This window comes from Vulpes lagopus, chromosome 19 (assembly GCF_018345385.1).
Source record: "Vulpes lagopus strain Blue_001 chromosome 19, ASM1834538v1, whole genome shotgun sequence".
In the NCBI taxonomy this organism is placed as follows: Eukaryota; Metazoa; Chordata; class Mammalia; order Carnivora; family Canidae; genus Vulpes; species Vulpes lagopus.
Window position 1 is genome coordinate 4,807,625 of NC_054842.1, and position 25,855 is coordinate 4,833,479.

The following is a 25,855-nucleotide window of genomic DNA, read 5'->3' on the forward strand; positions in this document are numbered from 1 at the left end:
TATGAATATTAACCCATTAGCATGAAATTAGAAAACCATTCAGACATGAGGGTCTTTGAGAGAGATGTTAACCACCCCTAAGACTTATTTTCTAACTTCTCATGATTGGTGATGAGATGAAGAGATGAAATATTCAGCATCCTTGGAAAGAGTTGCCAGGCATTTATAAATTTCTTCAAGGAAGTTCTGGGATGCCTACTGTGTTCCAGGCATTGAATTAGAAGGGGATCTATATATGTGAAAACATGATTCCAGGATTCAGGAAATTCATGGTCTGGGAGGGAATATCACTTAACAAAATAATAACATCTATACAGCATAAGAATTATTGCCAAGGTGAAGTGGTGGCTTATGAGATCAGAAAAGGGTTTAGGCAGCAGGAGGAATTTGAACTCAATCTGGAAGAATGGAAAAGCAATAACCAGGTAGAGCGTTCCAGGCCTGGGAACACTGTATAAAGTCACAGAGGTGTCAAATAGGAAGGTGTGTTTGGATTGGAGAATAAATACATAAATAAAGTATGATTGGTGAATGAAGTAGGGAGGGCAGGCATGAGATGTGGTTAGTGTGGTCATCTGGGGCCAGGCTACAGGGGCTCTTATTTGCCATGTTGAAGAGTTTGGGTTTTATCTTCAGGACAGTTCAATGCCTTTGGAGATTTATAAGCAGGGAGTGAAGGCTCTAATAAAACTGTTTTCTTTCAAGCTGGCAGAAGGGTTACAGATCACAACACTGGAAGCAGGGAGACTGAAGGGAGATCTGATGAGCTGGTCCAGGTGAGACTAGGGCAGGATCTCATGGAGATTAAGACAAGACCTATTGAGCCTGGCATTTTTGTAGCAGAGAAAAGGAATGGTACATTTTGCTTCTAATACTGCTCAGCTTAGGGGCATAGGAGAGAGCATTGTGGAATAGGATCCATCAAGAACTATATGAAATTTCTAACTCCAGGTTCGCAAAATGTAGTAGATGCTGATGGTGCCTTGTCCAGATACCATTTGTCATGCTGGGGAGTAGGCAGCTGAAAGCTTACAGATGTACCTTTCTCCAGAGCATTGTCTTCATCTGATGGAAGCTGTCTGGCTCTGGTAGTTACACATGCCCCACCCTGGTGAAGCCCACAGCCATAGTGGATTCATAGGGAGCACAGAAGTTTGACTGTAAAGGTGGGGACAACCTTGCATTGTAGTTTACCTCCAGAGCTCTTGTGGTCAAGTTAATGCTAGATTTCACTTGAGGCCACATTCTCTTTTCTTTGCTTTATTCTGCTTCCTTCGCTCTATTTCTATCAAGAGTCCTTTCTAATACAGCATGTGAACCAGAATCCTTGTCTCCGGCTCTGCATTGAAGGAAACTAACCTGAGATACCAGGAAATGGTGGCAATGGAAGATGAAATCCAACCAACCAAGTAACTACCCCTCTGAGGAATAAGAATTAGAAAAAATAGTCTGAGAGTATAATATTTGGAGATAAATGGTGCAATAGAAACAAGGGGAGGTACCTCTTGCCAAGCTCATGAATGAGAATCTGGATTCTTTAAACTATGTATTTGTGTACTCTGCCCTGAGGGATATGGGCCACAGCTGTCCCTGAGGCTCTCAAAGTCTGTTGGGCTGAGTTCGAGGTCCCTTTTTAAAAAAATTCTCAGGATTAGGGTGCTTGGGTGGCTGAGTTGGTTAAGCATCTGACTTGATTTTGGCTTGAGTTGTGATCTCATAATTGTGAGATTGAGCTCCACATTGGGTTCTGCACTCAGTGGTGAGTCTGCTTGAAGATTCTCCTTCTCCCTCTGTCCCTTGCTTGTGTTCTCTCTCTCTCAAATTAAAAAAAAAAAATTCCCAGGGTCAGGAGGCACTCATCTGTTTACAAAGCATATGTGGGAGGAGGTAGAAAGCTCTGTGAGGGTCTAAAGCTATTTCTTGTTTGTTTCAGGAGGGGCAACATGGCAATGAACCTGCAGTTGATGGACCTTAGTCATCTCATATGAAAAGAGAAGGGTGGGACCAAATAATCTTAGTTTCTCCCTGATTCCATTCTACCTTCTGAAGTAGAATTGCAAATGCTAATAACATCTATATCCTTTTGTTACCTGGTTGGCTCCTGAGGCTGTGGGCTGCAGAAATAGATAAAATTTGTCCCTGGTGCACTCTTTCCCCCTTCTAAGCTACCTTTACAAAGCCCTTGGCTCCCTCCTGTCCCCTTTATGCTGAATAACACTACCCAGGCAGCCTCTGTGTCCAGGCAAAGGCTCCAAGCCCAGTTCTCCCATTGTTTTGCTATCTCCTGTTCAAAGTAGCCCTCACCATGCTGAGGACTGCACGGGCCAGGAGCGAGTCTGGGCCAGCGCTGGTGGTGGCGTTTGCCACTACTCTTCTGCCCCACTGAAAACGCATCAAGTTGCTGGCATTGCAGAACAATACTAAGAGGGGCTGGCTGGGATTTTTATTTTCTACTTCCCCTTCCAAAAAAGCTTTGCTTTATTTTGGCATGGAGACAAAATGCAGCTACCCCCTTCAGCAAACACTGTAAAATCATCTCCAGACAAAACCTCCCTTTGTGCTTTAATCAGGCAGCTGCAAGGTACCAGTTCCAGGTCGATGCTGAGGGATTATGTGCAAGGAGGAGGCAGTCCAGGTCATCTTAGATACTGTGGGTTGTTTCAACTTGTCATTTTAGCTCTTGGTCTTGTGGATGAACTGAAAGAGAGGGAGTGAAGGAGAGGAAGTGGGGAAGAGAGAGAGAGGGAGAGAGAGAGAGAGAGAGAGAGAGAGATGCCGAGGAAGGAGAGATGGAGGAGGGGATGATGGAAATGGGGAAAGAAAAAAAGAACAAAGCCCTTGAGGGAGGGGAGGGGAGAAGAGAGAGAGGGAGATTAAAGACAGAGAATTAGAGAGAGAGGCCAAGACGCACAGAGAAGAAAAAGAGAGATGGGGAGAGAAGCGAAGTAAGGACGACAAGGGGGGGAAGAAGGGAGGAGAGATTAGACATGTGGACACATTCAGATATGGAGGGGACTCTTGCTCATTGCAAAGAATTTTGGAAGAAGGGGGCCATGGGCTGCAACACAGTCATATTGAGGAGGGTGGTTAGGGGTGAGCAAACAGTTTTGTGAAAAACTGACATTTGGGCAGAACCAGAGTTGGAAGAAATGAGGGATATGAGTGGCCTAGCTGGATCTTGGCCCAGGACACACTGGATCCTTAGCCTCTGGTTTTCCTAGCATGTCCTTATTTGCTCAGGGGCTGTCTTGTATTCCTGGGGCCTGTTTTCATTTAAAAGGAGTGGGGCTTAGGATCATGACCTTCATCCTGATTGTTGAGTGCAACAGGAAAGGGATGTTTTAGGGGCATCCTCAGAAACTTAGAGCACAAGGTTCTTCCTCTGTCCTTTGCCAGCTGTGTAGCATTAGGCAGTTGCCTGACCTTTCTGAGCGTAAGTTCTCTTATGTTAAAAAGGAGGTAACAGTAGTACAGGTTGGGCAGTGTTGTTGTCCACCATAACAGGGCCCTAGGGCATTGTTTTCTCCTTTTTCCCCATGAAACTTCCCAGTGGAGTTCCCAGAGTAATTGAGAAGTCTTCTGTTTCTTCCCTACACAGCCTGATCCCCTGGGCTCCTAGAAATAAGGTCTGTCTCCAGCATGGGTTGTGGCCTCCAGCCAGGCCCAGAGGCACTCTCTCCTTGAAGGCTATTATGCTACAGTCATTCTTGGATTGACCATTGTGAGGGGGCCAGGGCTTGTGACGGGGTTTCATGCCCAGAAAATAATGTCACAGCTTCTCCAGTCCACATTTTGGCTCCTGAAAGACTTGCGCACTTAGATTTTTTGGGCACTGGGCATGCTAATGAGCCTTGGTGTTCAGAATGAAGTTGTGTGGCCACTTCCACCAGGCTCTGCAGCCTGTGTTCCTAACCATTGGCAGTGAGATAAAATTAAGGGAGCAAGTGCAATTAGATCTGATTTCTTCTTCAAATCTTCTCATTGCCTTTTTGGCTTTCTGGCTTACCATTCCCCATTTCCATTCTTCTGCCTTGAGTTGGGGTATCTCATGGCCCTGAAGCAGCCTGCCCTTGGGTAAATATCAGACAGAGACCAGAGACTCGGCACTGCCAGACAGACCAATACCACAGTCCCACTTAATGGGACTTCTAAATTAGTCAAAAGAAGAGGATCCTTTTGACAATTGATCTGATTGACAATATCCTCATTGTCAATTGACAATATCCTCATTGTCAATTGATTTCCTAGTACCATCATTTACCAATCCCCATTAGGGGTCAGGTCCCATTCTACAGATGTCTCATGTATCTTCACCACGACCCCCCTTGGGTTGGCAGGAACAGACTGCTCCAGTTTTTAATGCAAATATGAGGAACTCAGAGAGGTGAAGGACCTTGCTCATAAATAGTGGAACCAGGGGGGGACAGATTCCAGCCCTCTAGATTTACAGACCTAGAGCTCCCAGGATGAATCCCACAGAATGCTGGGTAGAGGACATTTGCAGGTAAGAGAAGGGAACCAGAGCCAATGTGGATGGACAGAGAAAAAGCTCCCCTTGCCTTTGGCAGAGTGGTGGCAGATGGCCCCCTCTGCTGCAGTTAGGAGAGCTAAGGACCCTGGCTTCGTCATTAATACCATGGTAGTGTTGATGAATATTTAATTGAGAAATATGCCCCCCCCCCAAAAAAATGGGGTAGGTGGCAAAATCTCAGGCTGCGACTTTAGAATAGTCAAAGACTCTAGAAATTTAATTTCAATCATTACATCTAAGTCATTAAGACAATGAGAGGAATAGAGAAGCTTTCCCTTCCATTGCACATGTCCCCAACATCTCTCTCTTTCTGTCTCTGACACACACACACACACACCACCACCACCACCACCACCACCACCACCTGGAGTCTCAGAGACAGCCAGACTGCACTGTTGGGACAACTGTGGGGGGGCCTCTCTGCCTCTTTCCCTCACTGCTTCCAGGGGTACAGGCAGGCAGACCCCACCTGGGCATTTCTTCACCAGGGAGGAACAAAAACAATATCATGTATGAAGATGCTTTATTTTCTGTGCCTCTTCCCTGCCTGGGCTGCTGGGTGTCTGCCGGGTTGAAGACAGTGAGGGAAAATTGTGTCTTTGTGTTCCCTGGGGCTATATTATGTGCCCAGGCACTTGGCCCAGACTCTCTACAGCACTAATCAGTTTGTATTACAAGGTTCTGTTTCCAAGGCCCTCTTTACCATGTGCTGTCAATTCCCACCGAGCCATGGGCCAAACTCAATTTACTGTTCTGAGTATAGAAATTGGTGGTGGACGTGCTGGAAAGAAGGGATTGTGGACAGTTAGAAGCAGGCATTACCCTGGCACCCTCACCACAATTCCACATCTGTCCCTTCAACTGCAGATGCAGAAATCCAGACCTAGCCATGAGTCCAAATTCCAAGGATTCCTAAGAGATCAGGGGACGGCACTAGCAAGCCATGTTTTAGTTTTGCAATAGGAAACAGACTCTTCTCAACCTAGAGTACTGGAATAGGCCAGGCATTATCTCCCTAAAAACAAAGTTGCTTTGGATGCTCTAGGCATTAATTCTCAAACTTAAAGAAGCATCAAAACCATCTGGAAAGACTTGTTAAAACACAGATGGCTGGGCCCAACTCCTGAGTGTCCTCTGACTTAGGTCTGAGGTGGACCTGAGCACTTGCATTTACATTATGTTCCCAGGTGATGCTGATGCTGTAGATCCGGGGAACTCCACTTTGCGAACCACTACCCTAGGTCAATCTGAGGATCACATAGAAAAGGGAGCATAGTTTCAGTGGTTCCCAAATGCTGGGATCTGTAGGGATATTTGAGCCATTGATCATGGTCATTATTTACCACACTGCCTCCACTCTTTGGCTCATCTCTTTCTGGTAAAAATAACCAAGTCAAAAGAAAAAAAAAGTTCACCACCACAAAAATGCTCCTAAAAAATAATAACCGCCACCACAAAAGTGAATAAGAAAAACATGTATCCTGGGTGTGGTGAAATGGTTTTGCACAATGTCCTTAGTTTGAGACTACAAGGAGCCCTGGCATGGTCTAGGCGGGCTAGAGTTTGCCAGCAAGATCCACAGCACTGCTGGAGCAGATCGCGCCAGAAAACTGGTGTGAGGATGAACTGCAAACCCCACCTGTGGTCCTCTCCACACAGCTGCCTCTTAAGGCACGGATGCCTCACCATCTGTGCCTTTAATGTGTGAAACACATCTTAAAATATACTATTTAATAAATGTGGTTTTTGTCAGCTCACTGCTGCACCAACCCCTTCCTGCAGTTGTGTTGCTGCCAGAACTATAGTTCAATCAGGGACACAGGCCCACGAATGGGTCAGCTTTCCAGGGAACAGAGGGTGGTAACAATGTGGGAAGTTCAAGGAGAAGCTGCAGAGCTTTTTATAACCAGCTGTCATACCCTCATGTTGTCCTCAGAGACCTAGGACCCTCTAGAGGTCTGGGGTTATACAGTCTAAGGTATTGATATTCTTGGAGGGCATGGGTACCTCTTAAATCCTCCATGAACTGGTCCACCCTTTCTCCACCTGCAGTGGGTAAATATTAATCAATCAATATGTGTACCTAAAAAACCTTAAAAAACCACAAACTATGCTTGCTTCCCTGCCTGGAAGCTGTCTGGGTACTCTGGGTCTCAGAGCTAGAATGTACCTCCTTCTTTTAAAGTCTAGATTATGCCTCTGTTCAGCTGGTTTGCTTCTCCATCATGGAAATTCGGGAGATTTTTCACAGTCTGAGTATGACAGACTTGTTCCCGCTGTGCTATGAATCCATGCCTGCTTAGCCGGGACCAGCTTCCCACAAGGAGGTGTCTAGGGGTGTCATCTGGGCTTTTAGCTCTGTTGTCAGCTTTGAAATAAATTGTACCCACATTGTGTGGCAAAAGGGAAGAGGTGTGAGAGGGAGGAAAATTGAGAAGGGAAGACAGAGAGAGACAGAGAGACTCTAATTCTAGCCAGATATATTTTCTGATCAGTCCCTAGAAAAATCTTTCCAGCTAATTGTGTCCTCTACCCAGCTGGTCTGTAAATGGATCTGCAAATTTTTATAGCTTTGTCTAACTTGTAGTTTGAAGGCAGAAGGCCCACCAGGTGGGGCTAAAGAGAGACTTGTTTCGGATGAGGCCATAGCCGACTGGCTTACTTAGGAAAAAATTAATCTGGGAAAAGAGTTTACTTTTCGTATCTTAAAATGAAAGTTAAGACCTAGAAAGTCTTTGCAGTTCATGTTTCTTCTGTAGAATGGTCTGTGCTTTCAACAGCACCAAGTATCTTCCCTTCAACCTCAAACCAATTCCATGCAGTGTGCTTCCTCCCTCCTTCCAGACTCCAGCCTCCCCATTCTCCTTCCCTTCCCTCACTCCTCTTTTTTCCAGCTCTTTCCCTCCCTCCTTCCTACTTCCCTCTCCATACCCCGCCCCCAAGTCTAGTTGAAGATTCATTTGTCAGTTGAGACAATCCAGTTTCCTTCCCATAAAGCACTATTGCAGGGAGTAGCTATAACAAGAAGCCCCTCAGACTCTGAAAAACAGGGCAGACCGCCCACTCTCTCAAGACAGAGCTCATTGCTCTAGAGTGATTGACATTATTGTTTTGGAGATATTTCTTCAGCAAACTTCCAACTGAATGTTTGTGTAGCATTTCCCAGGGAGATGCTAATGGTTCTCAGAATACCCTGACACAGTCTTATCTCACTGACATACTGGTGATCTGACCTTCATGGCAAATGATTTGAAAAATCCCTTACCTTCTCCCTTTAAAGTATTATGGAATAGTTTTAGTAGCCATACTTTTAAATACAAACATTTTCAAGTTCAGAGCGCACAGATAATAAATAAATAATGCTCTAAGTTTTCGGATTAATTGGTAATTAATTTTTGCAAAGAGCTTTGGAGATAAAAAGTGTCGCATGCCATCATGTCAAATTAGCACTGATTACAGAAATTTTTAAGTTTAACATCATGTGCGTGTTGGCTTTTTCAGACTACTTGTATTGCGTTTCCAGAACAAAAGTGCACCTCTTTGGAATCTTACATCAATTGCCAAATAGATGAGAGAGAGAATCAGTGACCTTGATGAACATTGCAATCAGTCTGATAGCAAATACACACACACACACACACACACACACACACACACTCTCATGCATGCCTGATAAATTTGGACTGCATTGGGAAAGGCATTCTGCATCATATTCTGGGCAGAATGGAATGTGGAAAAATGACGATGAAAACGTGGCTCCTTATGGCAGCCCACAAATATGCTTTTTCTCAATTTCCAGTTTTGAGATAATGAAATTAATTGAGTAGATATGTTGATTCAGTCCTCAGAAGTAAAAAAACAAAACAAAACAAAACAAGTAAAGAGATATGAGATGGCAGACAAGGGCTCAGGAAACTACCTCACAAAGCAGTGGCATAGATGACAGCCCAGGATGCCTTAGGACAGCACAGGCTGTGAAATCACCTTTATACGGGAATACTACTTATCTAGCTGCTTACTGGTTATACAATTTTGGGATAGTTACTCAGCCACCTCAAGAATCTGCTTCCTCTGAAAGGTAGAACAATAATGCCTACCTCAGAAGTTAAGGGCTAATTAAATAAGATCACTTAGCATACTGCTTGGCAGGTAATGTTTCTCATAAGTGTTGTCCTATGCACTATGATCCCGAGGGACACCCAGAGAGGGTTTCCCTAAATTGTCAAAGCAGAGAAGGACCCTTTATTTTTTATTTATTTAATTTTTAAAACTTTTCCCCAAAGATTTCTTTATTTTATTTTAATTTTTTCATTTGTTTTTTATTGAAGCTCAGTTTGCCAGCATATAACACCCAGTGCTCATCCCATCAAGCACCTTTCTCAGTGCCCTTCACCCAGTTACCCCATCCCACAACCCATCTCCCCTTCCACAACGCTTTGTTTTCCAGAGTTAAGAGTCTCTCGTGGTTTGCACCCTCTCTAGTTTTTCCCACTCAGTTCCCCTCCTTTTCCTTATAACCCCTTTCACTATTTCTTATATTCCCCGTATGAGTAAAACCATATGATGATTGTCTGAGAAGGACCCTTTAGGGTAAGAGTATTTGAGACATGTGCAACAATAGGAACAACTGACATTTGCATCCTGCCTTGGAGTTGACAATGCACCACCACAATTGCTCTTTTATGATATCCCCACAACCTCCTTATGAAGAGATCAAGGCAAGTAGTATTTTCCCAAACTTGAAAATTAGACAGTTAAGTCATTTGTTTACCCAGATCTTTTGATCCCAAGCCCAATGCTATTCTCCTGCATCCCTGAAGGTACCATCCAGGACTGTAGGATGTAAAAAGAAGGAAACAGATGTAGGAGATCTTTCTGGATCAGAGAAGTCATTCCTCAGAGAGTGGGAGCCACCACTTTTTACACATGCATACACATGCTCACACATTTACACATACACCTCTCATCCCTGTGAGTCAAGCACGCACATATATGTACACTCACACACATTCACACCACATACCTCTCTCATCTTTATGGGTCAAGTGTGCACATGTATGTACACACATGCACACACTTTGAACACTCAAACACATTTACCTGAGAGTGACCTGATCTAGTTCAAGTCATATGCCAAGGGCCCTCCCATATAATCCATTAAAAAAGGAAGATGCCATTTCCAAATCTGATCCTTATTTTTTTTGTGTGAAATAAAAAAGAAATTGTGATTTAGACACTGGTGGAATGAGAGAAGGATGCTGGATAAGTTCTAGAAGTGTAAAACTGGCATTCTAGTCTGGGTACTAAGGTACTGCAAATTTTCGTTTCTCCCCTGAGCTTCACACTAATGTCTTTCTTACACATGTCTTCCTTCTATTCTTATGAAATGATTCAGACAAATGTGGAGAAGAAAACTCGTATTTTGTTAAAAAGAGCTTGACTTGAGACAAGTTTCCATAACAACAGACTTTTTATATATAGCAACAACACTACCTGCTTTTAAAAATTTCTTCTGGAATCAAAGTGAGTCATTTTATATCTGGCAAATTCCTAAGATACGTTGGGGATAGGCAGAAGGGGCCTGCACACATCTTCAAATCACTGGGCTCATGGGCAGTTGGGCTGCATGGAGCTTTAGCTGTTCTCTGTGTCTCCCCTGCTGGAGGGAGGCTTGGTTAGCACTCTAGACTAAGAGGGCTGGAGGAAATGCTGACAGCTCCCCCTGCCAAGTAACACTCCATTCCAGATCACCTCTTTGCTCTCTCCTCCTCTGTCTCCCTTTCCTCACTTTTCTTTTCTCTTCTCTGACTTAGCAGGTTAATAACATGCTGGACATCCAGTCTGACACCCTGCGCCTTTTGATGGGGTCCTTAGCCTATTCACGTTCAGAGTTACTATTGAAAGATATGAGTTTAGTGTCATCATGATACCTATTCAGTCCCTGTTTTTGTGGATTGTTCCACTGGACTTCTTCTTAAAGGGGAATTTTAAGAGTCCCCCTTAAAATTTCTTGCAGAGCTGGTTTGGAGGTCACACATTCTTTCAGTTTCTGCCTATCCTGGAAGCTCTTTATCTCTCCTTCCATTCTGAATGAGAGCCTTGCTGGATAAAGTGTTCTTGGCTGCATGTTCTTCTCATTTAGGACCCTGAATATATCCTGCCAGCCCTTTCTGGCCTGCCAGGTCTCTGTGGAGAGGTCTGCTGTTAATCTAACAGTTCTCCCCATAAAAGTTAGAGATTTCTTATCTCTTGTTGCTTTAAGGATCTTCTCTTTATCTTTGGAATTTGCAAGCTTCACTATTAAATGTCGAGGTGTTGAGCGGTTTTTATTGATTTTAGGGGGGGATCTCTCTATTTCCTGGATCTAAATGCCTGTTTCCATTCCCAGATTAGGAAAGTTTTCAGCTATGATTTGTTCAAATACATATTCTGGCCCTCTGTCCCTTTCGGCGCCCTCGGGAACCCCAATTTAAAGTAGATTTTTCTTCCTCAGGCTGTCACTTATTTCCCTTAATCTATCCTCATGATCTTTTAATTGTTTGTCTCTTTTTTCCTCAGTTTCCCTTTTTGCCATCAACTTGTCTTCTATGTCACTCACTCGTTCTTCCACCTCGTTAACCCTCGTCGTTAGGACCTCTAGTTTGGATTGCATCTCATTCAATTGATTTTTAATTTCTGCCTGATTGGATCTAAATTCTGTAGTCATGAAGTCTCTTGAGTCCTTTATGCTTTTTTCTAGAGCCACCAGTAGCTTTATAATAGTGCTTCTGAATTGGCTTTCTGACATTGAATTGTAATCCAAATTTTGTAACTCTGTGGGAGAGAGGACTGTTTCTGATTCTTTCTTTTGAGGTGAGGTTTTCCTTCTAGTCATTTTGTGTCCATCCAAAGATGAATGGATAAAGAAGATGTGGTCTATGTATACAATGGAATATTCCTCAGCCATTAGAAACGACAAATACCCACCATTTGCTTCGACGTGGATGGAACTGGAGGGTATTATGCTGAGTGAAATAAGTCAATCGGAGAAGGACAAACATTATATGGTCTCATTCATTTGGGGAATATAAAAAATAGTGAAAGGGAATAAAGGGGAAAGGAGAAAAAATGAGTGGGAAATATCAGAAAGGAAGACAGAACACGAGAGATTCCTAACTCTGGGAAACGAACTAGGGGTGGTGGAAGGGGAGGTGGGCAGGGGGGTGGGGGTGACTGGGTGATGGGCACTGAGGGGGGCACTTGACGGGATGAGCACTGGGTGTTATTTTATATGTTGGAAAATTGAACACCAATAAAAAATAAATTTATAATTTAAAAAAATCAGACCGCTGGATCCAGCCCAGTTCAACAACAACAACAACAACAAAATAACATGCTGGAATCTTTGCCACACATAGATCTCAGACTGTGCTACATGAACCTAGTAGTTGAGTGAGTTGATTGAAACTGCAGGTTCCAGGGGCCTCATCCCAGATATCCTGAATTAGGTCAGAGAATCTGCATTTCCATGCTTTTTCCCCAGGTGATACTGAGCCCACCAGGCTGGCCTGAGTCCTGCTTACATGTAAAGAACAATCTTAGATCACAAAAAGCACTGTTTTTATGTGAAAGCATTTGGTATTTGCAATCACTCGATAGGCAGATGCAGAAGTTGAGACTTGGGGAGTTTGTCAAAGTCAACTATTTATTCCCTCATCCATTCATCGGATCATGACTGATTTCTACCTTCATCATTTTGCAAGGGGCCCAGGCCCTGAGATATGACAGGAAACACATAGAAAAATAAAGCATGGTGGTGCCCATCAAAGTGGCTGTAACAGCAGATGGCATAGCTCATTGCTACTGGAACAACACCTCAAACCTCATATTCTGACTCCAGATCTTATGCTTTTGAAAAACTTTTTATTCTGAAATAATCATGGACTCACAAGAAGTTCTAAAAATAGTATAGAGAGTTCCCATGTATCTATCACCCAACTTCTCCCAAAAGTAACATCCTACAAAACTAAAGTGCATTATCAAAATCAGGAAATTGACACTGGCACAATGTCACTAATGTGACTACATATCTTCCTCAGATTTAATCAGTTTTTGTCTTGGACTCTTATTACCATAGCATGAGACCACCAGTGGACCTATAGACCTCACTTAACCTTGATATTTGTTCCCAACCAAAGTGGTTTCTAATCTCTTGGGATAAGGCTGCTGATCAAAATATGCAGACATAAACTTTACTCTGAGTTTGTTTTTCACAGAATGAAAGCACATGTAATATCTAATGGACACTCTTAGTGCTGAGACTGGATTCCCTTTACTGGCTCAGCACCTGCTCCCAGATGTTGTTAGTGTTGGCTGCTACTGGCTTGTATCTGCCTTGTCTGGAAATTCAGCCCAAGAGCTGTCTTGTCTGAGATGTTATGTACCCTTTCTATTTCCTGCAGCATATAGTCTACAGCCAGTGAAGGACGGACAAGGGGACAAAGAGCCAGTTTTTGGATCTCACAGTAGGGCCAGTGCTCCAGATCTCCCAGGAGAATCAGGCTGAAGCCTGTCTCCATCTGAGAGCACTTTATGGCTTACCTCCTTCCCCTGACCCATCCTGATTTCCTCATTCTTTCTCCGTAAATCACAAGCTTTTCAACCCTTGTGTCAGACTCTGCTTGTAGGGAAATTAAGCAAAGTTATGTGTTTATTTTTTCTTTTCTCTCTTTTTCATTTTAGAGAAGAGCAGTTGAAGGCTTAAAATAGATTACTCATAGCACAATTAAATACCTCCTTACACTCTTAAGACATACATACAGACATCTAAATACACACATGCCTACTTGTACACCCTTAAGGGTGTGTACACACCTCTTTCTCACACACAGATGAACCAGAACAGCATGGCAGATGACAATGGGCCAGGCTTGAGTAACCTTTTTGGACTCTATACTGTGTGCATAAACAAACAGCAAATTGAAGCCGGGATCAATGGTTATGAATTTCATGTCAGATTTGGTCTCATTAGTTTGTGGACATTACTTGGAGATAATCCATACAATGTGATTAGAATGCAATTTTAAATGTAGCATAACATCTTAGCTGGAAATCCAAATTACTGTCTCCCTGCCTCCCCATTTACACAAAGTCATCTTTAAATTAGAGAGATTGAACTGAACAGATCATTTGTTTTTTTCTTTAGCAGAGAATAACATCAATAAGGCTGCTTTCTGGTCTGCTGGAATATTCATGGCTAGTACAAAATCATGAAGAAGGGCTGCAGCCTTTTGAGAGGTACCACTGAGCATGAAACTGGGACTTGGAAGTCTGGGGTTTTCCTGACCTTCTGGCTGTGAAACTTGGGGCATGCTCTTTTAAAATCTCTAGTCTATTCTTCTACTCAGTGGAGCTAATATACCCTCTCTTGCCTGTCCCAGGAAACAGAGATAACCTTGTTGAAGTGAAGGTGCTTTATAAGTTCAGAAAGTGCTGAAGAAAGAGGCAGGCATCAGCTTCTAGGACTTTAGCCCTGGATTTGAGCATCCAAGTGGTTAAACAAGCCCTGGTAGTTTTCTACAAAATGCCCTCAAAGTGCTGAGCATTTCTCTTACGGGATGTTTGGAACAGAGGAATTATTCTTCAGATCATCCTTCAGTCGGCTGTAATCATACATCAGCTAAGGGGTTGGTAGACATTCAAGGAAGCGTTGGGGAGCATGTAGTGACAGGGCCTAGACTTCAGGTTTGGAGACTATCTTATGTGAGTTCATTTTCCACTTTTTCTTGCTTCTGGAAATACACTCTTAATTCCTTCTTCCCACTTGAAATCAGATATTAGCATCCTCCCTGAAGACTGCCTCCATATGGGGTGCAAACAGCATCAAAATATAACAGTCCAGATTTTGTATGCTATAAAAATATAGCATTTATTGACATGAAGTTAGTTATATTGGAGGATACCAGAGGAAATAAAAAGATTAAACTTCCACACAAGATACTTCATTTCTCAAAATTCATGCAAGTTACCATAAAACTTATTTCGGAGACAAAGCCCAGGCAGTTTACTAGCCCAAGAAACAGTTCAAGGTCTGAGCCTTCTGAAAGTTACTGAAATCTATTTCCTGAGCTTGGCAGGGGAAGTCCCCAGGGAGTCCTTTTTGTGTCTCATTGGTAAGATTGACTCTGAAAATGCACAGACTGTTCTACTGGATTCAACCTGGACATTTTGAGTTTTTCAGTTTGTGGAATGCTTAGGCTACAATCAGCAATTATTGGAAGCATTAGAATGCCATCTTTACATAATAGCAAAAACAACATCAGCAACAACAACTACTATATTCCCTGTTAAGTGCCAACACAGTCAATGGTACTGTTGTCCATTGGTTACATCAGCCTTCGGGGGTCATCTTGAAGCTTTCCTCTCAATTCCCATGTCTAATCTCTTACCAATTCCTGTTGATTTCACTTCTATAATTCTTAATAAATCTTTCCATCCCTCTACACTATGACTACCTCAATTTGAACTTAAGGACCTTTTGTATCATGCCTGGATTATTGCAACCATGTCTTCTTGAGGCCATATTTCTCTCTTGCATTCATTCTCCTCACATTCACTGGGGTGACCTACAAAAATGCACATCTGGTTTCTGATTTAAGATGACAGACTGATATGTCTAGTCTTCCTTTTTACCAAAAGTCCCCAAAAAGACAAAGGGAAAAATTAAGAACAATAATTTATAAACACATAGATGAATAGAATAGTATAGAAAGCTCAGAAATGCAACTGGAGGGTATTATGTTGAGTGAAATAAGTCAATCGAAGAAAGAATTATCATATGGTTTCACTCATATGTGGAATATTAGAAGCAGCGCAGAGGGTCATAGAGGAAGGGAGGGAAAACTGAATGGGAAGTCATTAGAGATGGAGAAAAACCATGAGCGAGTCTTAACTATAGGAAACAGAGTTGCTGGAAGGGAAATGGGTAGAGGGATGTGGTAATTGGGTGATGGGCATTAAGGAGGGCATGTACTGTGATGAGCATTGGTTGTTGTACATAACTGATAAATTATTGAACACTACATCTGTAACTAATGATGTACTATATGTTGGCTAACTGAATTTAAATTTAAAAAGTGCACAAAAAAGGGGGGGGGGGAAGCCCAGATATAAAGCCATGATGTTGTGGTGAACTAATCTTTGACAAAGGAGGTAAGAATATGCAATGAGAAAAAGACAGTTTCTTCAACAAATGGTATTGAAAAAACTCAACAGCTGCATGTAAAAGAATGAAACTGAACCACTTTCTAGCATTCTCTTATACCATACACAAAAATAAACTTAAAATGGATTAAGGACCTAAATGTGAGACCTGAAACCATAAAAATTTTAGAAGAGCACAGGCAGTAATTTCTCTGACATTGGCCAAAACATCTTTCTAGATATGTCTCCTGAGGCAAGAGAAACAAAAGCAAAAAATAAACTATTGGGACTACATCAAAATAAAAAGCTTCTGCACAGCAAAGGAAATAGCCAACAAAACTAAAAGACAACTTACTGAATGGGAGGAGATATTTGCAAATGACCTATCTGGTAAAGAGTTAGTATCCAAAATATATGAAGAACTTATACAACTCAACACCAAAAAAAAAAAACAAAAAAAAAAAAACAAAAACAAAAAAAACCCAAATGATCCAATTAAAAAATGGGAAGAAGACATGAACAGACATTTCTCAAAAGAAGACCTCCAGATGGCCAAGACACATCACTCTTCACCAGGGAAATGCAAATCAAAATGACAATGAGATATCACCTCATACCTGCCAGAATGAATAAAATAAAAAACATGGGAAACAAGTGTTGGCAACAATGTGGAGAAAAAGGAATCTTCTTGCACTATTGATGGGGATGTAAAGTAGTGCAGCCACTGTGGAAGACAGTATGGAAGTTCCTCAAAAATTTAAAAGTAGAACTACCCTATGATCTAATAATTGCACTACTGGGTATTTTCCCAAAGAATGTGAAAACACTAATTCAAAAGGATATATGTACCCTTACATTTACTGCAGCATTATTTACAGTAGCCAAATTATGGAAGCAATCCAAATGTCCACTGATGGATGAGAGGATAAAGAAGATTTGGTATTTACATACACAATGAATATTGCTCAGCCATAAAAAAGAATTAAAGTTTGCCATTTGCAGTGACATGGATGGACTAGAGAATAATGTTAAGTGAAATAAATCAGTCAGAGAAAGGCATATACCATATGATTTCACTCATATGTGGAATTTAAGAAACAAAACAAATGAATTAAGCAAAAGAAAAGAAAAGGAAAAGAAAAAAGAAAAAAAAAGAACCAAGAAGCAAACTCTTAACTATAGGGAACAAACTAGTGCTTACCAGAGGGCAGGAGGGTTGGGGATTAGGCAAAATGTGTGAAGGGCATTAAGGGTATTTGTCTTGATGAGTGCTAAGTAATGTATAGAAATTGTTGAATCACTCTGTTGTTCACCTAAAACTAATATAACATTGTATGCTAACTATACTGGAATTTAAAATAAATAAAGTGTATTACAGAGGAAAAAAACCCCAATAATTTAAATATAATATTGCTGGAAGACAAAGACAGAAATTATCAGCAAAAGAGAACGTTTACCCCTTTTTTCACAGAAAGCTGAATCCTTTTGGTGACTCCCAGGTCAAGGAAAACGTGGAAAGAGACCCATCTAGGATAATGGCATATTTGCTTACGTGTTTCTTTTTTTCTCTTGGGCCTTTCTTTCTCTCCCAAAAGACGCGTAGGTGACACATGGCAAGCCTGCTTGGTTCTCAGCTTCAGTGGATTCATTTTATCCATGGCTGGAGCCACTCTCTCCTAAAGGCAGGGTTACCCCCACCAACTATTGGCGGACCTACTCTGTTCTGGTGAAATAGATACAAGTGTGCTCAATACAGTCCACAGGATGTCCTAACACTGAGGCTCTTTGCTACAAGATTGGCCTTCATCTCATCTCAGGCTCTAGTTCTGATAACCTGACTGTGGGCTTAGCCCGTGGGCTTGAGTCCCCTTCTAGTTCTCACCTGGTTTCACCAGACCCTAAAAAAAAAAAAAAAAAAAAAAAAAAAAAAAAAGCTTATCCATGACTCTCTGCACAGTGGCACCCACCTCCTGAGGATAGGGGTCCCCTCTGTTGACCACAGACATCGGCAGCGAGTGAGCAGAAAACAGAATGACCACCTCACTTCTCTTCTCAAGTGGAAAGTGGTCCAGCTCTTTCACTATGTGGTCTGCAAAGCACTGAATGAGGAGGGGGTGTGTGGGCCACCTGTCAATGGTGCTCCACTTCATCGCAGGCTTCTTTCCCACCTTACTATAGTATCTGTAAATGGCATTCATTATGCCATTATCCTAGATGATAAAAGACAGATGTGATCAGTTTGATGGCAGTAACAGAACTTGAGAAGCACTAGTCTGAAGCACATGAAAGCAGTCTTCTTAAGGGAGAACAGAAAAGGTTTTGAGGTCGAGATCAACAAATCCAAAATGCTGTGACCACCAGGGTTAGTAATTAAAAAAAATGAAATTATAACAGCTGAGTCTCTTGGAGATGTCCCTCTTTCTCCCATTCTCCATTATACATAAAGCATATGATAATGGCATGAAATCCAAGAACTAGTCTCTAAAGAAAACATGTGTTCTCTCTAGGAAGGTATCCTCCTATGGTTTGGGGGACCTGGAGAAAAGCAGAGCAGATTAGAAATGAATTAGGCAGAAATTAACAGTAGAAAGAGAGAAATAAGGACATCAAGAACAAAGCAGCTCCACCCAAGAAGTCATTCCAACACGACTCCCATGCCTTCCTACCATGGCAGTTAAGGGGGACTGTGCCAACCACTGGAGAAACACTCTCCAGCCCTGAAGTGCACAGGGAAGTTTGCAGTCACCAACCTCTGTGTCCTGCTCAGAACCTGCCTTCAGTTGCCCCAGTTGGGGAAGGAGACAGACCTACCCAACTGTAGATGAGATTTCGCTCTTTGCTCATGAATATGAAATCTCAAGCAAGAATTGCCAAACATTTAAGAAAAAGCAGTATCGCAAAAAGGAAGGATCAATATGAAAAACAAAACAAAACAAAAACGCAGAGCAATCTTCTGTGGAAGAGGCAGAAATAGTTGAGAAATAAAAAAGAACTGGAAAGTTCTATTAATATCCTTAAACAGAGAGACAGATGAATATTGTCTATTTTTCCTATTTAAAAAAGAACAAGATGTTGTTAATGAAAAACAACAAGCATTAGAAAAAGAAAAAAGGAATCCCTGGAAACTCAAAATGTGTTCAATTAAAGTGAAAAAAGAAATCAAAGGACTGACTACATAAGAACTCAAGAAGCCAGGGTTAAAGAGCCTAAAGAGCCACGCTGGAAGGTAAGTCAGGGAAATCTCCCATAGCAGAAAACAAAAGTCTAAGAGGTCATTCTTTCAACAGGGGGATGGATATAAGTCAGAGAAGAGTCACATGTGGGAAAGTTGCAGTAAAGAGAACGAACTCACTGCAGTTACAGGCAGCATGGCTGAATCTCATAAACGTGCGGTTGTGCAAAAGCAGCCAGCCACGAAGAGCACATTATAATGATATTAGTTATATCAATACATAATGTGTATTATGTTATAATTATATTATTATATTGTATATATTAATTTTTATATATTAATTACATGTAACACATATACAAAGTTCAAAATGGGCAATGCCATCTATGTCATGGAGTCAGGAGAGTGGCTGCCCTTGGGGAGGTACTGAGAAGAGGTGGCATGAGGGCCATTGGGGAATTACTAATGTTCTCTTTCTTGATCTGGGTGCTGGTTATAGAGTTTGTTCAGTTTGTGAAAGTTTATCAATTCATGCACTTTTCTCTATGTGTATTAATACTTTGATAAATTTTATCAAAAAGAGCAAAATACATATAAAACTTCATGCCTTCAGATTTGTCAGTTTGTCCTTAATCATTTTGTATTATATTTGGAAAACTCTTCCTTCATCTGACATTACAACTTCCTTTTACCTGATGCTTTCTTCTACTACATTTGTGGTTTAATTTTGTCGTCATTGTTGTTGCTTAAACAGCATGCCCAACTAGATGTCCTTCTAAAGCATCATTTTTAAAATTTTTTTTAAAAGATTTTATTTATTTATTCACGAGAGACAGAGAGAGAAAGAGAGGCAGAGACACAGGCAGAGGGAGAAGCAGGCTCCATGCAGGGAGCCTGACCTGGGACTTGATCCCCGGTCTCCAGGATCAGGCCCTGGGCTGAAGGCAGTGCTAAACCACTGAGCTACCCAGGCTGCCCTTAAAGCATCATTTTAAAAGCTACTTTATGTGTCACCAATGAATGAGTAATGATATATTTAAACAATGCCTTATAGCTAGAAATGTAGATTATATCCCGTTTTCAGTACCAAAAAATAATAATATACAAACAATTGAGCAATAATGAGTTAAATATTCATCCATTAGGAGTTCCAGAAAGAGGACAGAGACAATAAAGTGGAAGAAAGCAATAGACAGTAGAGGAAGTTTCTCAGGAGTGAAGAAAGAAGAGTCTTCAGAGTGTAATGTTCTTACCACACTGAGCAGGATACCGAAAAAAAGATCCACACTTAGAAGTCAAGTTAAAGTAGAAAACTCCAAGGATACAAAGAATGTTATAAAAATTCCAGTAAATTAAAAGCAGGTTACCTGAGATGCAGTGAGAATCAGCTTGACATTAGACTTCTCACCATCAAGAGTGAAGAAATCCTGTGTCTTTTTTGAGGAAAATGATAAACCTCAAATTCTGAATAGGCCCCCAGCCAAACTTTCAATTAAAGATATTTTTGATAAGTCAAGCACTCAAAATATTTACCACCCATGTAGCTGATATGAGCATAATTATTTGAAAAGTTTTCCTTAAACATAAGAAGAAATATAAGAAATTGGTTTGAGGTACAAAAAACAGTAACAAGTGAGCATGGTAGAGTGAGTGAAGTAGTTAGAACATGATGAGAAGCACTGGGACCCATGTGATGCTGGAAGCCTTCTTTAAGCAGCAGGCGTTTGGTGGCATTTGTTGTAGGTTTGTACTTGGACATGGTTCTAGCCATGTATGCAAAGACAATGTCACTTTATTTCTCTGTAACTTTAATATTAGTATTAATGAGAAACAACCTGCCCTCCCTTCCTATCCATCACTAGAGTTGCAAAATACACTTTTCAGATATGCCTCCCTGTTTTTGTTTTAAACTGCATTTTTGAGGTAACTCAGTATTTTTCTGGAGAAAGTCCCAGCCCTCATTATTCTTTTCTGTCTTTCCCAAGATGGTAGTGCTTACTTTTTTTGGCATGGGGAGGTTTATATATCTTTATGATGTTGGGAGACAAATCTTTAGATGCATTTATAGGGATCTTTGTGCTTTCTTTGGGTTCTTGCTGGCTTCTGCCATGGACTGTATGATTTTGGCTAGTTCTTGAGCCATTAGGTGGTGTCTGCTGGGTTACATACGGCTCACCTTGTCTGGCCTTCCAAGGAGAATGCTGTCACCTGAAGCTGAAGTCTTTTGCAAAGTCCTGGTTGTCCATAATCTCTTTGTTTGGACCACACACCCAGTTGATTCACAGTGTTCTTGGTACCTCCATTTCCCCTCATCAGGACACATGAAGTCTTCTGGGTTTTCTCCTTATTTCACACAACCATAATGAATGCAAGCTCAGGTCCTATATTTAGATAATTTCCTCCATGCATGCTATACCAGTAATCTCTACATGTTTTAGAATTTGTGACAAGCTGAATGGAGGGCTTCTCCTAAAACATTGCAAAGTCCCTCAAGCTATGATCTAGGAAGTAGTTTGCTAGCCTATAGTGATCTCATGAATCCTTGTGCTAACTAGAAGGTTACCATTATGCATAAACCCTGTGGGATTTCAGCCTGGAGGAAAGCCAATGCATAGGTTTCTGACTATTTGCTTTTCCATCTCCTTCTCTTCTTCATATTCAGCATAAAACTAGAAGGGTTAGACTTTCTCATGTGGTTCCCATGTGGGGATTTATTATATCCTGAATTCTCTTTTTTCCTTTGGTTTGTGGATCAACTCCCAGCTCTTGAGAACCCAAGAAATATAGAAAATTCTCCTCTCAATATGACAATTTCCTTGATAGGAACCTGGAAGTCCTTTATTAATTAGTTGGAAACTATTGACTTGTATATTCTTTCTGGTATCCACTGTCTTCTTTAATATGATAAGTCTTAAGCTTCATTTAATCTAAGGACAGTTAAGCTTCCTTGATTCCTCCCAATCTAAACCAAGTCTGCCAAGTTTATACCCATCCAGGGCATAGTTTCATAGTTATAGTTTCTTTGTGTGACTATCATCTGTTTATTATGTGGATCCCCTATCTAATGCATGTTGTGAAACAAAGGCCTTTAGACAAATCTATGAATTACCCTGAGAATAAGGCATTTCAAACTCATCAAGGACTACCTCATTGTTGTTTCTCCGTTTAAAATGACAATAAAGCTGAGAGGTGAGAAACATCTGTATGTGTGTGCCTCATGATGAAGTGTGAGCTGGGGAAGGACGTGGATCCATTTTGTCCTCCTTTGTAGATACTTGCACAGTTTTTTTCCATGATGGGGTCTTGCTGGACAAGGGGTGTGAAGGAGCCAACATCTTGGTTTTGCCATATTGTTGCCATGAGAACAAATCATTATATATCCTTGGGTCTCTTTTTTCTTATCATATCATTGTATATTTCCTTTACATTGTCTTTTTAAATTTTCCAGAGAATCACGTGAGGTAGCAGATCTTTGCTCCTGTGACCACATTGACGTAGAAGCAACAAAGATAGCGAGCTGAGACTAACACTGTGTTCTGGTGATTCCTATTCAGATCTCCTTCCACCACCATGTATGTCAGATCTCTGGTTATGTTTATTAATTTGAAAAATGACTACTTTGGCTGGATGATTTGTCATTAGCTCAGTTTGCTTATCCATGTAATCGGTATAGTAATAATTACCTAAGTAGAACTAATGTGAGGATTAGCATTCGTAAAGTGCTCAATATGGGATGATATATATATTAAGAGTAGATCCATGATATTTGACAATTTCTATTCTGAAAATCACCTCCTTGTCAATTACATTTAGAGGGAATTGGCTTCTCTAGTTACTATTGTGACATTTTTGCAACAACAGCAAATGCAGATCCCAGGTGTCTATTTTAAGCAAGTGTTTGGCCATTCAGAATAAGAGCCATTGAGTAATTTTTTCTACTCATTGAGTAATTTTTTCTACTCATCTTGCCATTTGGAAGTTGGTGTCTGATCAAGAGGAGGGGGCACTCGAGTCATTTTAGAGTTACTCCATTGAAGTGTTGCAGGTAGCAGATACCTCAACTCCAAATTGTGATTGCTTAGTAGTGGCTACTTACAGTGCTGCTTTGGGAAGGATTCTCAGGCTTTATCCAGACTCAGTTTGAGAGGGAACTGTAATTGGTTAATGATGTCTGTAGTGAGAATTGGAGGTTGAAGCAATAATAGCAAAGCACCATATTTTACATTCACAATGTTTGAAAACAATGTAAACTTTGTATGGAGGCACAAAAACCCCTGAATAGAAAGCAATTCTAAGAAAGAACAAAGCTCGATCCATCACATCTTCTGATTTCAAACTATATTACAATGCTATAGTAATTAAAAATTAAAACAGTGTGGTACTGGCATGAAAACAGGCACATAGACCAATGGGAACACAATTGAAAGCCCAGAAATAAACTTAATGCGTATACAGTCAATTAACCTTTGAAAAAAGGCTCCAAGAGCATACAATAGGGAAAGGAAAGTCTCTTCAATAAATCATGCTGGGAGAACTAGATATCCATAAACAAAAGAATGACAGTGGACCCTATCTTATGCCACTTACAAAAATTAACCCCAAATGGATTGAAGACCCATAAAAGTCCTGGAAGAAAACATAAGGAAAAATATCTATGATATTGGTCTTGGCAGTGATTTTTTGGATATGATGTCAGAAGCACAGGCAAAAAAGCTAAAATAAATAAGTGGGACTATATAAAACTAGAAAAGCTTCTCCACAGCAATGGAAACAATCAATAAAAGGAAAAGGCAACCTATAGAATGGAGAAAAATATTTTCAAGTCATGTATTTGATAAGTCAAGTTCCAAACTATATGAAAGGAGCTCATGTAACTCAATAGCAAAATAAATAAACAAGCAAACAAATAAATAAAGGGCAAAGCATTTGAACAGACCGCTTTTTCAAAGACATACTAATGGCCAATAGCATTAAAAGGTGCTTAACATCATAATAATCAGAGAAATGCCATCAAAACCATAATGAGTTATCAACTCACACCTGTCAGAATGGCTGTTATAAAAAAGACAAGAAAGAGCAAGTACTGATGAGGATGTAGAGAAAATAAAAGTTTTGTGCACAATCGATGAGATAGAAATTAGTTTAGCCAGTGTGGAGAACTCTATGGAGTTTCCTCAAAAAATTTAAACTAGAGCTAGCAATCCCACTTCTGGGCATATATCTGAAGGAAACAATAATCAGTAATGAAGAGATACATACACCTCCATGTCAATTATAGCATTATTCACACTAGACAAAGCATGGAAAGAACTTAAGTGTTCATCGACAGGTGAAGTAATAAAGACAATGTGGTATATATCTACAATGGACTATTATTTGTCTATTATTTGTCCGTAAAGAAGGAAACTTGCTACAATGTGGATGAATCTGGGGGACATTGTGCTCTGTGAAGTAAGCCAGACAGAGAAAGTAAAAAACTGTATGGTATCACTTATATGTGGAATAATAAAAAATAAAAAGCTAATCTCATAGAATCATAGAGTAGAATGGTGGTTGCCAGAGGTTGGAGGGTGCAGAAAATGGGGAGACATAGATAAAAGAGCACAAGATTTCAGCTATATCAGTTCTGATGATCTACTATTACAGCACAGTGACTATAGTTAAAAATGTAGCATTATATACTTGAAATTTGCTAAGAGTAAATCTTCAGCCTTCTCACTAGAACAAAGAAGAAAAAAGAGTTAACTACATGAGGTGACATATGTGTTAATTAACTTGATCTTGATGATTGTGTTGCAATGTGTGTGTGTATAAAATAATCACATTGTATAATCTAAATATATACATTTTCATTTGTCAATTATTCTTCAATGAAGCTGGAAAATGTGCTGGAAAGTGTGCTGTATGATTTTTGAAAAAGGTAAACTAAGTATTATTTGAAATATGCACTAAAATGTACTCCTTACTTAATTTGAATGGCTTTTTCTAGTTACTTTCTTCTTTAATACACTTGTGATTGTCCACCTTAATGGAAAATTAAGTTTTAATTTGGAGAGGACATTTTGGATTCTGAAGAATTTGGAAGGAAAAGGAAAAATGAGCCTGGGACGAGCAATGAGGTGGGGGTTTGGATTTATTATTCTTTCTTTGCCCTCCCACATTTTCTCTCCCTATTCTGTTGTCTGTGCTCTTGAAGGAAGACCCATATAGACTATCTCAATGGGCTTCCTTGCTCTTCAGCTTCCAGGTGGATTTGGACAATGGTAAGCCCTATACTGGAGAACAAGAAGATAGAGGCTTTGTCTACCCCCTCTGTGTCCCTGCCATCAGGCCTCTGTCTGGAGCTGTGCCTTTCATGACTGTATGGCCCACTGTGTGGCCTTCCGTAGTCTACCTTCATGGAACCTCAGGAGCGGTATTGCTTTGACATGTCCCATCAGACATGGGGGCAGAAAAGGGGTTTTGCTTTCCTCTTCTCTGACTGGTACAACATTTCTTGTTGATTTCCTTAACCTTTTCCACAATTCTATAACTCCTCCCTTCAAAGAATCTCTTCATCTTAGCCATCCATCTGAATTGAATTCTGAAACTTGACGGGACCCTGCCTGATTCAGGGTCTTATCTGATCCAGATGGAGAATGAGAATCATGGTGAGCGAGGGAACCAAAACTACCTAGAAGGAGCAGAGACAAATGTACAGGCAGGAGTGACCGTCTAGACTGTGCTGCCTGGTAAAAAAGCCAGTTGTTGATTAATGAAGGGAAGAGAGCACAGAAGACGATGGTTTCCAAACCTCAATTTCAGCAATAATTTTAACTTCCTGATTCCTTTGAACTTTATTTTTTTGCTTTCTCTTCAGATAAGAGCTGCTAACAAGGAAAAAAATGGACTGATTTAAATTTCATCTTCTTTAATTTTTTCAGTGCAGGCTGAAGTAGAGCTGCTCATGAGCAGTGGAAAGACAACAAGTG

General features: G+C 40.8%; 1 pseudogene; it reads right to left on the minus strand.

Moving 5' to 3' along the window:
* Positions 1-17,910, minus strand: part of LOC121479041 — a 79,291-nt pseudogene extending 61,381 nt beyond the window's left edge.
* Between the last annotated feature and the right edge of the window lie 7,945 nt (positions 17,911-25,855).